General features: G+C 38.1%; 1 pseudogene; it reads left to right on the plus strand.

Moving 5' to 3' along the window:
- Window positions 1–5,021: 5,021 nt before the first annotated feature.
- On the plus strand, window positions 5,022–6,869 carry Rplp0-ps11 (ribosomal protein lateral stalk subunit P0, pseudogene 11; annotated as a pseudogene).
- The last annotated feature ends 291 nt before the right edge of the window (window positions 6,870–7,160 follow it).

A 7,160-nucleotide genomic window follows, 5' to 3' on the forward strand; every position in this document is an offset into this window, starting at 1 on the left:
GCATCTTTTGGGTATATGCCCAGGAATGGTATAGCTCGGTCCTTAGGTATAACTATGTCTAATTTTCTGAGGAACATCCAGACTGATTTCCAGAGTGGTTGTACCAGCTTGCAATCCCACCAACAATGGAGGAGTGTTCCTCTTTCTCCACATCCTTCCCAGCATCTGCTGTCCCCTGAGTTTTTGACCTTAGCCATTCTGACAGGTGTGAGGTGGAATCTCGGGGTTGTTTTGATTTGAATTTCCCTGATGACTAAGGATGTTGAACATTTCTATAGGTACTTCTCAGCCATTCAATATTCCTCATCTGAGAATTATTTTTTTAAGCTCTGTACCCCATCTTCAATAGGGTTGTTTGACTCTCTTGAGTCTAACTTCTTGAGTTCTTTGTATATTTTGGATATGAGCCCTCTATCAGATATAAGATCGGTAAAGATCTTTTCCCAATCTGTTGGTTGCTGGTTTGTCCTAATGACAGTGTCCTTTGCCTTACAGAAGCTTTGCAGATTTATGAGGTCCCATTTCTCGATTCTTGATCTTAGAGCATAAGTCACTGGTGTTCTGTTCAGGAAATTTTTTCCAGTGCCCATGTGTTGGAGACTCTTCCCCACTTTTTTATTTTATTAGTTCGAGTGTATCTCATTTTATGTGGAGGTTCTTGATCCTCTTGGACTTAAGCCTCGTACAGAGAAATAAGAATGGATCTATTTGCATTCTCCTACAAGCTGACCTCCAGTTGAACCAGCACCATTTTTTGAAAATGCTATCTTTTTTCCACTGGATGGGTTTAGCTCCTTTGTCAAAGATCAAGTGACCATATGTGTGTGGGTTCATTTCTGGGTATTCAATTCTATTCTACTTATCTACCTACATGTCTCTGTACCAATACTATCTAGTTCTTATCACTATTTGTTCTTGATGTACAGACTCTTTCCCCTTGTTTGTATTCCCTAAAACAGTTTAACACTTACTTGTATAATATTTACATTACAATACATGTCACAGGTAATCTCAACATTATTTCAAGCACAAAGAAGAAGATATAGACATCATATGTATATAAGCCATTTCATATGAGAAATTTAAGGACCAGAAGAATTGTCAGGTGTCTTTACTCTTTTTCCCATCCTTGGGATGCATTTTCTCCTTTTGAATTGCCTTGTCCTGCCTCAGATTGAAGAATTTTGCTTTATCTTATGGTAGTTTATTTTATTGTGTTCACTTAGAGGCCTTCTCTTTTATGAAGGGAGACTGAAGGGGATTAGGTCTAGGGGAGTGGGAATGTAATAGCAGGCAGAGACTAGTGGAGAGGGGAAACTACATTCAGGATGTATTATCTGAGAGAAATATCTCTTTTCAACTTTAAAAGAGCTAAAACAAACAATAACAACAACCAAAGAAAATCAGTCCTGGATTAAATCACCCTTAGATACCAATGAATAGCTGTACAGACTGATTCTTTCATCAACAATACATAATAGAATTTTCTTAATTTACTTTCTTTTATTGAAAGTAGCTATGTGTTCATGTTTGTAATTACAAATCATATCCTGTGATTGGTGGAAACACAATTAAACCACTTTTAAAAATATAATGTGTTTTAAAAAGCAAGAAGAGCTATCCAGAATAATGGAGATAATTCCAGGAATAATTTGGTTAATGGTGGACCGTTAAATTTTTTGGCATGTACCTTAATAATATACAATAGCAGACCTTCAAATTTTCAAAATTACTGCATGGAGTCAGAAAGAATACAATAGCACTTGTGTCATTATTTTGAAACTTTAAAAAATACCACCATAGGACAAAAATTATCTAGCATAAATAGATATATCAAAATTGTGAGAAAAGAATCCCCAAAGGTATATACAGTAACATTTCTTGAGAAAATTATTACCATTTCTCCCAGAGGACAGAAATTAACTTTTTTGGTTTGGTGAATTAGAGATCCAGTAAAAGGGGGTTCATTGTTTTTATTCCATTATTTGAGGGTACTTAAATTAACTTGTCCGGAGAGTGAATGACTGAATTATAAAGGTAAACTCAATGGATTGTTCACTCATCATATTCATCTCATATCATTAAGGACTAATTATGCCACTGTATTTGGAAAAATATAAAGAATAAATTTGCTGTTAGGAATATAGGAGCTCATCTGTGACATCCCTTTTAGTAAAATATAATCAACTGCATATGTTTGTGAGAGAAATAGAATTTTTCTAATTAATTTTTAAAATCCATGTATAATGAAGTTTAAATTATAAGTCACAACTCTTTCATTTTTGTTGTTGTTGTTGTTGTTGTTGTTGTTGTTGCTGTTGTTGTTGCTGTTGTTGCTGTCCTTGTCTTTTGCCATTCTCTTTTCACCTGAGGTTCTGGTATTGAGATCCTGTTTAGAAAGGAAATTTAAATGTACCTATACAAAAGTCATTTGCACAAATCTGTTAGTTAGGAATGTTAATCATATCTAATTAATCTTAAAGCTTGTTGTTTTCCTTTTCTCCATCTGAACCATGGGTCTATTTTTATTTCACTATGAGACAGTGTCTGCCACAAATTAAAATCAAACTTGAGTTTCTATTTATGGAAAGTACTTTCCTTTCCCTTGTGTCTTGTTGAAAGCATCCCTGTGGGGGACAGTTTAATGAGGCACTTTTCAGAGTTTTCTGGCTCACACTGCAAAAAGAAGAGTAGAGCACAAGTGGTTAAAAAGTTCCAACTTAGTCATAGGGGCCTATCCTCAATTCCCCTTTAACCTCTTCTTGGCTGTGTGATCTTCACCTATTTCTTTCTTTCTTTCTTTCTTTCTTTCTTTCTTTCTTTCTTTCTTCCTTTCTTTTTTTCTTTCATTCTTTCTTTCTTTTGGATAGTGTATGTTACTTTTTGATTTTTTATTTTAAATGTTATTTTTCTTGAATATTTTATGCATTTACATTTTAAATGTTGTCCCCTTTTCCTGTTCCCCACTCTCCCACATGCACTCCTCCCTCCCCCCCCCCTTCTTAGAGGCTGCTATGAGCATAGTGGAGAACATGTCTTTTTTATATGTTGGGGCATCCGGGTCCTTTCAGCACTCACTTCTTTGCGTCATCCATCTTGTCTAATTGGATGGCTGTATATGTATGGGCCACATGTGGGGCAGGCTCTGAATGGGTGTTCCTTCTGTGTCTGTTTTAATCTTTGCCTCTCTATTCCCTGCCAAGGGTATTCTTGTTCCCCTTTTAAAGAAGGAGTGAAGTATTCACATTTTGATCATCCATCTTGAGTTTCATTTGTTCTAGGCATCTAGGGTAATTCAAGCATTTGGGCTAATAGCCACTTATCAATGAGTGCATACCATGTGTGTTTTTCTGTGATTGGGTTACCTCACTCGGGATGATATTTTCCAGTTCCAACCATTTGCCTACGAATTTCATAAAGTCATTGTTTTTGATAGCTGAGTAATATTCCACTGTGTAGGTGTACCACAATTTCTGTATCCATTCCTCTGTTGAAGGGCATCTGGGTTCTTTCCAGCTTCTGGCTATTATAAATGAGGCTGCTATGAACATAGTGGAGCACGTGTCTTCTTTATATGTTGGGGCATCATTTGGATATATGCGCAAGAGAGGTGTAGCTGGGTCCTCAGGTAGTTCAATGTCCAATTTTCTGAGGAACCTCCAGACTGATTTCCAGAATGGTTGTACCAGTCTGCAATCCCACTAACAATGGAGGAGTGTTCCTCTTTCTCCACATCCTCGCCAGTATCTGCAATACCTCTTACAGGAATCTATTTAGTATCGCTTCTTTAAATGTGTGGTTGTATATTATTCTCACTTTTAGCTACAACCACATTTTTGAGACAGTACAAAAAAATCACCTTTAACATTCTGGCTCATCATAAAATTCACATTGATTAACAGAAATAATTTAACTAGAAAATGTCAGATTTTGTATTTTTATTAACCAGTATCATACAAAATTTTTATTGGCAAGGTAGAAAAGTATTTCTAACCAATTATGCAGCCTGAAATCATTTGATTTTAAATGTACCCAGCATTTAAAAACAATCAGTTGTCCATTAATATTGCATGACCTATGATCTTATGAGTTGGAGTTTGGCTTGGGTTTTATATGTTATCTCCTTTTTAAATTTATATTAATCTCTAAATTTCATCTCTGGAGAGTCTTTAACTTAAAACTAACAAGAATATGTTGAGGTGTTGCCCTCTTTTTTTAATAGTTTCAGACATTCAGGCTTTACATTAGTGTCTTTAAGACCCTTGGAATTTATTTTTGTTCAGGGTGTGAGACAGGATTCTAAATTAGCTAGCTCACAGGTGAAAATAGAAGATGACTCTTCTCCAGTTCATTGTTGGAATCTTTGTCAGAGATTGGTGGCTACAACTCCATGAACTTAAGTCTGGGTCTTTTATTCTATTCCACTGATCTATGTGTCAGATTTTGTACAAATACTTTGTTATTTTTCTTACTAGAGCTCTGTAATATAGTTGAAATGAAGGACTGTGATAACTTCTGCAACACTCAACAAGTATTAAAAAACTACTTTTATTCTATGAAAAAAAGGATCTATCTTAAGTGATTTAGTTTTTGTCCATATCTATTATTATTTAGTAATTATAGCTTGCATTATCGTTTTCAAACACACACACATTCCTTTTTTATATTTCATTGCATATATAATTATATAATAGGTAAACAACATATACAATATGCATAAATGTAAATATTTATTTATATTTATATGTTTATATAAAACATATATTAGTAAAAGTATGTTATTGTTTTTATATGCTATTGGTGTGCAAACGCATACTTTTCCCCCTTTCAGAGTTTATTCAGTTTTTTTCACATTTAAAAATATGTTTTATTAATTCCTAAAGAATTTTATACATACATATATTTTGATGATATTCACCCCTTATTCCTGTACCTGAATCCTCCCAGATTTATCCTCCAGCCCCTCCCCCCCCTTTTTTTAGAAATCAAAAGCATATATTCAGGAAAGGACAAAATGAGCCATGAGTAAGAAAAGTCCAAACCCAGTACAATATGAAAACACGTAAGCTCAGACATGAATGAAAAACCTAGGAAGGAACTGTAATCAATTTTTATCTACGTACACTTCCATTTTTTCTCCACATTTATTAAATTGGGTATTTCTTATTTACATTTCAATTGTTATTCCTTTTCCTGGTTTCCAGGCCAACATCCCCCTAACCCCTCCCCTTCTATGTCGGTTTTCCCCTCCCCATCTGCCCCCCATTACTGCCCTCCCCCCAAGAATCCCGTTGACTTCCGGTCCAGTCTTGGCAGGAACAAGGGCTTCTGCTTACACTGGTGCTCTTACTACGCTATTCATTGCTACCTATGCAGTTGGAGCCCAGGGTCAGTCCATGTATAGTTTTTGGCTAGTGGCTTAGTCCCTGGAAGCTCTGGTTGGTTGGCATTTTTGTTCATACGGGGTGTCAAGCCCCTTCAAGCTCTTTCAGTCCTTTCTCTGATTCCTGCAATGGTAGTCCCATTCTCAGTTCAGTGGTTTGCTGCTGGCATTCGCCTATGTGCTTGCCGTTTTCTGGCTGTGTCTCTCAGGAGAGATCTACATCTGGTTCCTGTCAGCCTGCACTTCTTTGCTTCATCCATCTTGTCTAATTGGGTGGCTGTATATGTATGGGCCACATGTGGGGCAGGCTCTGAATGGGTGTTCCTTCAGCCTCTGTTCTAAACTTTGCCTCCCTATTCCCTCCCAAGAGTATTCTTGTTCCATTTTAAAAGGAGTGAAGCATTCGCATTTTGGTCATCCTTCTTGAGTTTCATGTGTTCTGTGCATCTAGGGTAATTCGAGCATTTGGGCTAATATCCACTTATCAATGAGTGCATACCATGACACACACACATTCTTATTGTTTCTGCTTAAAAGTCCTCATTAGACTGACATCGTCTTTAACCCCTGCTTGGCAATCCCTGATGCACTGCTGTGATCCCCAGGGAAAGCAGGGCGGACTGGAAGGCCAATTACTTTCTTAAGATCATCTAACTTTTGGATGATTACCAAAATGCTTCATTGTGGGAGCAGACAAGGTGGGCTCTAAGCAGATGCAGCAGATCCGCATGTCCCTCTGAGGGAAGGCTCTGGTGCTGATGGGCAAGATCACTATGATGGGCAAGGCCATCAGGGGCCACCTGGAGAACAACCAGCTCTGGAGGAACTGCTGTCTCACATCCGGTGGTACGTGGGCTTGGTGTTCACCAATGAGGACCTCACTGAGATTAGAGACATGCTGCTGGCCAATAAGGTGCCAGCTGCTGCTCGACCTGGTGCCATCATCCCATGTGAGGTCTCTGTGCATGCTCAGAACACTAGCCTGGGCCCTGAGAAGCTCGTTCTTCCAAGCTTTAGGCATCACCACTAAAATCTCCAGAGGTACCGTTGAAATTCTGAGTTAGATATACAGCTGACAAAACCTGGAAACAAGGTAGGAACCAGTGAAGCCATACCACTGAACATCTCCCAGGGCTAATCATCCAACAGTTGTTTGACAATGGCAGCATTTGTGCTGAACATCACAGAGCAGACCCTTCACAGTGCATTCTCACTTCTTAGAGGGAGTCCACAGGTGACCAGCATTTGTCTGCAGATTGGCTACCCAACTGTTGCCTCAGTGTCTCACTCCATCAGTAATGAGTACAGGAGAGTCCTGGCTTTGTCTATGGAGACTGATTACACCTTCCCACATGCTAAAAAGGTCAAGGCCTTCCTGACTGATCCATCTGTATTTGGGGCTCCTGCCCCTGTGACTGCTGCCACCACTGATGCTCATGCTCCTACTGCAGCCCCAGCCAAGACTGAAGCAAAGGAAGAGAGCTAGGAATAAGATGAAGGTATGGGATTAGGTCTCTTCACTAATCCCCTCAAAGCAACCAAGTCTGCTTGCTTTATTTGAGAAAGATGGAAATAAAGGCTTACCTCTCTTAAAACTCCATCTGAATTGATTTAGTTTGTTCCCTTGCTCAGGTTAAAAAAACAAAAACTATTTAGGGAGATACTTTGTCTTGGCATCTTTGTTTCTAAAAATAAAGCTCCTAGTGGTTTTGTGGAAAAAAATAGTTTACTGTGTTGCAATGATCTCAGTGATAGTATTTATCTTAGCACAATACTC

The sequence above is a fragment of the Rattus norvegicus genome, chromosome X (genome assembly GCF_036323735.1).
Source record: "Rattus norvegicus strain BN/NHsdMcwi chromosome X, GRCr8, whole genome shotgun sequence".
Lineage (NCBI taxonomy): Eukaryota > Metazoa > Chordata > Mammalia > Rodentia > Muridae > Rattus > Rattus norvegicus.